This window comes from Podarcis melisellensis, assembly GCF_964234715.1.
Source record: "Podarcis melisellensis genome assembly, chromosome: 4".
Taxonomy (NCBI): domain Eukaryota; kingdom Metazoa; phylum Chordata; class Lepidosauria; order Squamata; family Lacertidae; genus Podarcis; species Podarcis melisellensis.
In genome coordinates, this window is record NC_138531.1 from 10563818 (window position 1) to 10569655 (window position 5838).

At 41.5% G+C, this 5838-nt stretch overlaps 1 long non-coding RNA gene across 1 annotated transcript; it reads right to left on the bottom strand.

Annotated features, from left to right (window-relative positions):
- Positions 1-4837: 4837 nt before the first annotated feature.
- Positions 4838-5586, bottom strand: LOC309368655. The gene is made up of 2 exons (XR_014167840.1): positions 4924-5586; positions 4838-4870 (listed from the first exon to the last, which is right to left on the bottom strand). It is a non-coding gene; the product is annotated as an uncharacterized lncRNA (long non-coding RNA).
- Positions 5587-5838: the final 252 nt, after the last annotated feature.

Sequence of the window (5838 nt, forward strand, 5' to 3'; positions counted from 1 at the left end):
AGAGCGCAAATAATCCTCCCCAGGATTGGGTACCCAATCATGGACAATTTATTGTCCATCATGTCCCCATTCCCATTCTCCTGAAAGTGCAAGGACAGGCTTCCTATTAGGTCCATAAATTACTATATAGCATATATTCAACACAAAAACAGCGACAATTTGTTGTTGACAAAGGACAGCTGGACAAAAAAGGGCCCCATTACCTCCAGTAGCTCAGGGCCTCATCAAACCTAAATCCAGCCCTGATCTTGAGGGTTACACACTTTGTTCTATTTGTGCAAGATCCCTTCATAATTTAAAACCCTGGAATATCAGAATTGCATAAGGAACCCCCACGGGGAGAAAAAACTCCCTGCTGCAGATGTTCAGCTCCCAATATGAGAATGGCAATAGAGGTGGGGGCAGGAAACAGGCCCCTCCTCACCCTCCCAAACAGTGAGCCTTTTTTCAGAAAAACAGCAGCACAACAGTTATAAGAACTAAAGTATGGACAAAGATTTAATTTAAATCTTTAAATTTATCTTTAATTTAAATCTCAGAGAGAGAAAGAGCAGGGCGATGGTGTGAACCTTCCTTCCTAATCTGAATGCCTGATACACACACACGCGTGAATTAACTTTGGTCAGTCATCCATCCTCTCTGTCACCTACCAGGTGGGTGCCAAGGGACTGCAGAAACTTGCAGAATCTGCTGTGGCTAATCTGAGTGCCAAATTAAACCGACAAATAATTAAACAAGAGGTGAACAAAATCAGATTCCAGGTGGAAAGCATCCAGGAAGAGATGAAGTCCAGCAGATCGAAACAAATGAAGGACCTCCCTAAATGCAATGAAGTTAAAAGCGAATAGAGCCAAAAGTGCCGTCTGCCAATCTCTGGCTATAAAGTACACGGGAGTCTGCCAATGTGGCAGAAAATATAAATGGTCCCTAATAAGCAGAGTGAAAGGAAACCAAGTTAATGGAGCTCCTTTTCTGAACTACAGCAACAGACATACTTAAGAAAACACAAGCATCTCAGCCATCAGCTGGGATAAGAAAAGTTTGTTACCAAATTGCATCGTTTTTTAAAGTGGTACATGAATGTTTATCTCAGGGCCGTCTTAAGCATATGTCAACCTTTTTTTTAGGGAGCTGACGCCACGCTTATCTCTGCTCAGGAAAAGAAAACAGGAAACATAAGGAGCCCAGCGCAACAAACCAACCCGAGACATCAGCATCACTGACTGAGCGAAGCTGGGCGCCTCGTGGTGTAAGCAGCATGCGCTGGACGGGCCTTTCCATGGCCCTACGCCAATCCCAGGCGCGCAGGAGGGTGGAGCCGGCCGCCCGCCTCAGCACCTCGCTGGCTCGCTGGCCTCTGAACTTGTGGTGCAGAGCTGCCCACAGCAGAATAGCCCGCTGTGGCGCTCCAACCGATGGGCAGACTCTTCCCCAGACTTCAACTCTCAGGCCCCAGAATCTCGGCCTGGTGCCCCTGAAAACCTGGCGCCCGGGTGCCCTGCACCCCTAGCACCTATGATTAAGGCGGCCCTGGTTTATCTGTTCGCTGCCTGCCTTAAAAAGAAAAACTTTTTAAAATTATGGGTTGGAGCCAGACTTAGTCATGCTTAGAGTCACTTGGGTCTACTTTAAGCAATACTAAGTCTGGATTCAATGCCGTATTTCAGAATGCTGGCTTTCTTTTCTTTTCTTTTTACACTTACAGAATATAACTGAATAAATTCAACATCTTTTTTATATTATATTTTTATTAGATTTCAAATACAAAAACAAATTTATACATTCCATACATCTTAATTACATTTTACTTCTCTTTTTTGACTTCCCTCAATTTGTCTGCCATTCCTTCCTATTGTTACTTTTTACACATTTCTGCCCTTTTAACCCTTTCCCCTCACAGAGCTTCCTTAAAGCTCACAAACGTAATTTTATTATCACTCAGTTTTTGCATATATTGGATAAACTTTTCCCAATCTTCTGTAAATCTTTGATCTCGTCGATTCCGGATCCTTTCTGTCATTCTGTCCAGTTCTGCATAATCCATCATTTTAGTTCTCCATTCTTCTATCGTAGGTAATTCCTCCTGTTTCCATTTCTTGGCCATCAATATTCTGATGTCACTGCATATAAAAATAACTTCTTTTCTTTCCTATTTATCTCATTACCTGTAATGCCTAGTAAAAATGCTTCTGGTTTCTTAACAAATGTATATTTCAACATTTTCTTCAATTCATTATAAATCATTTCCCAAAAGCATTTTACCTTCTTACATTCCCACCACATATGAAAAAGGTACCTTCTTTTTCTTTACATTTCCAACATTTGTTACTTATACATTTTTGCTAACTTCACAGGTGTTACATACCATCGGTACATGATTTTCATAACATTTTCTTTTATAACTGTGCGTGCAGTGAAAGAATAAATTCAACAACAATAAGAAGGGTAAGAATGCACCTTCCAAAGGGTAATCAAAAGAGAAAGAAAGGGTGGGTAGTCAGATCTGTTCTGGGTCTACCCCACCCCACCCCAGGGACACACAAGGGAAAGAGAGGGAAAGGAAGTCCTTTGTACAAGTGAGCTCAGACAATTCCCCTCACACAAGAACTGGATTACCGTAGATCAAGAGCCCATCCTATCTATCATCCGGTTTTCAATGCAGTGGCCAGCTAGGAACCCTGGCAGTAACACTAGGATTCCTCCTCATGAATTTAGATTGTTCCCACAAATTAACAAGTGGGCACATGTTTTGGAAAGGACATGCAAAACATTCTATAGAATGATTTCCAAGTTTCTCTGAGAAGTTGCGGGATCTCTTTCAATATTGAAAGTCACCTTAAATTGTTATCAAAGAAACTTAACATCCCAGACCTTGTGGCACAGTGACAGCCGAGTAGTTCTTAGGTTATGGGAGGCTTTCCACAATGTCTATAATTCCTTTGTACAGCAATCAATGTTTACAGTAAAAAAGAAAGAAAAATCTCCAAGTATATTGACTGCTCCATAAACCAACAGCAGCTGCTTCAAAAGAGAGAAGCGAGGTCTTTGATTTCCACAGAAAACACGGAAAATCATAATGACTCGAGACACTCTTGGACCCTTGACTCATAAATGTTTCTCATTCATGTATCACTTTTAGCAGAACTGGGTCATTTCATGAACAATATAATATAAATGACTGGCAAAAGCAGACTTGTCTCACTATATACTTTACTACAAATAGCAGCAATCCTACCACAATATTTGTGTGTGTGTGTGTGTGTGTGTGTGTGTGCGTGTGTGTGTGTGTGTATTTATTACTGGGCACAATGGAGCCAATATCAAGTGCTTCTGGGGCCTGCTAATTTCAACAGGTAAAGGGTAAATGGACCCCTAACCATTAGGTCCAGTCGTGACCGACTCTGGGGTTGTGGCGCTCATCTCACTTTATTGGCTGAGGGAGCTGGCGTACAGCTTCCGGGTCATGTGGTCAGCAGGACTAAGCCGCTTCTGGTGAACCAGAGCAGTGCATAGAAACGCCGTTTACCTTCCCACTGGAGTGGACCCTATTTATCTACTTGCACTTTGTGCTTTCGAACTGCTAGGTTGGCAGGAGGAGGGACTGAGCAACGGGAGCTCACCCCGTCATGGGGATTCGAACCGCCAACCTTCTGATCGGCAAGTCCTAGGCTCTGTGGTTTAACCCCCAGCGCCACCCGTGGCCCCCTATTATGCATATACTTGATAGTAAAATAATACTCATAATTTACATAGCGCTTTTTGACGTTCACACACATGTTAGCAATACCACAACAGGCTTGCAAAGCTGTTTTGGAACCCTGGAAAATCATGGAGGCCAAGACACGACTACAAATGGCTCCCAGCTTCACACAGTAACCTTTCACAAATTGGAAGGTGACAACAGCAGTGATTGAAGGAGCAGGGCCAAAGTTCTCACCCCTGCTTTGTTTGCTCGCCAAGAGGCAAGGAAAGGAATGTGCTGGGCTCATTTCTTTTGCAAAGCAACAGAATTAAGTTGAGTTGTTTATTCTCTGAGGTTCACTTTGTCTTTGTCAAATTTGATACATATTTAATGTGCAATTAAATGTTACAATAAAAAATACATAAGATGAGTGTCACATCATCCTAGAACTCTCCCGTTGCAGAATTAAATCCCAGCTCAAGCTTTAAGTATCTGTTGTGCTAATGACAATGAGATTTCCAGCAAAGGAAGTGACTCCGATATCAGCCTTGAAATGATTTGCCTGAAAGATGAGCTATTTCGAAATATATTTTCATTAAAAACCACTCAAACCAATTGTCATGATGAAGCAGATTAAGCCACAGTTCTCTGGCATGTCGTCAAATAATTCAAGGACTGGCAATTTCTGGTTCATATCATAATCCCCATTTGGAGTCTTCCACCCACCAGTCCCTCTTGAAGCTTTCCCAATGGCTTGGCAAAGTGGAACAATTTCCAAGAGGAAAGAACGGAAAGGGATCCTTCCATTAAAGGACTATCATCATAAACCTGGTGCTTTTATTAACCGGATTTTAGGATGTAGAGCCAAATATTTAGTGTCTTAGTTCTAAATCAGAGAGTTTATTTCAGAATCCGTAATTCTCTTTAACGTCTGTCATACTAGATAGTAGGCTGGTCTAACAGGAGAAGTTAATTGACTTTGGAAGACATTTTATTGTAGGGTTAATAAATGAGATCAGTTTCAGAGATGGGAAAGTTTAAAGCCGTATCAGAAAACTTTATCTGCCATTTAATATAGCAGGCCCTTTAGCCAGAGCTATAACTTGTGGAGAAATACTATTTATTTGTACTTCTTATGCAAAAAAAAAAAACCAAAAAAACCCAAGAACTTGCATTCTATCTGAAGTTCTCTCCCTCTCTTCCTATTCAATTTTAAGCCTTTGCTATTCCAAATGACACACTTGCCCACTGGATTTCTGTATTCTTAATGGTTGACAACAGGGTTCCAGTTAATAGCTTTTGATGGCTGGTGGCTCCTTAAGCTACTGAAATATGTTTCACGCTCTAGTTAGGTCTGTGCTGAAGAAACAGTTTTGGTCATCTTGAAATATAGCCGAAAAGAGCAAAACAGTCAGGTGCACATAATACAATGAACCATATCAAAGATATATACTTTTCAGTCTCATTGATTTCAACGGCAGAGTTAAGCAAATTTGTCAATCACTTCCAGTTAGATCAAATAGGACTAAAAGGTGCTTAACTTTGGCTCATTACTCATTATTCATTATTTTTTCATAACGTGGCTCTCTAACAGTTTTTTTTTAAGTAAGGAGGATTACAGATGTGATATTTTTGACATCGTAATCATTGGATAGGCCCTTCCCCTTCTTCTCCCCTCCCCTTTCATGCATAAATATCTCCTCCAATCCCTTTTCAGAGCTAAGATGCATTATTATGTCTGCACCACTGTTAATGCTAACCCTGGTTAGCTCAAACTGCAGCTGATGGATCCACTTCTAACCTCATGTCTTAAAACATGGGTAGGCAAACTAAGGCCTGGGGGCTGGATCCAGCCCAATCGCCTTCTAAATCCGGCCCACGGATGGTCTGGGAATCAGCGTGTTTTTACAGCGTGTTTTTACAGCGTGTTTTACAAAGCGTGTGCCCTTTTATTTAAAATGCATCTCTGGGTTATTTGTGGGGCTTGCCTGGTGTTTTTACATGAGTAGAATGTGTGCTTTTATTTAAACTGCATCTCTGGGTTATTTGTGGGGCATAGGAATTCATTATTATTTTTTTCAAAATATAGTCCGGCCCCCCACAAGGTCTGAGGGACAGTGGACCAGCCCCCTGCTGAAAAAGTTTGCTGACCCCTG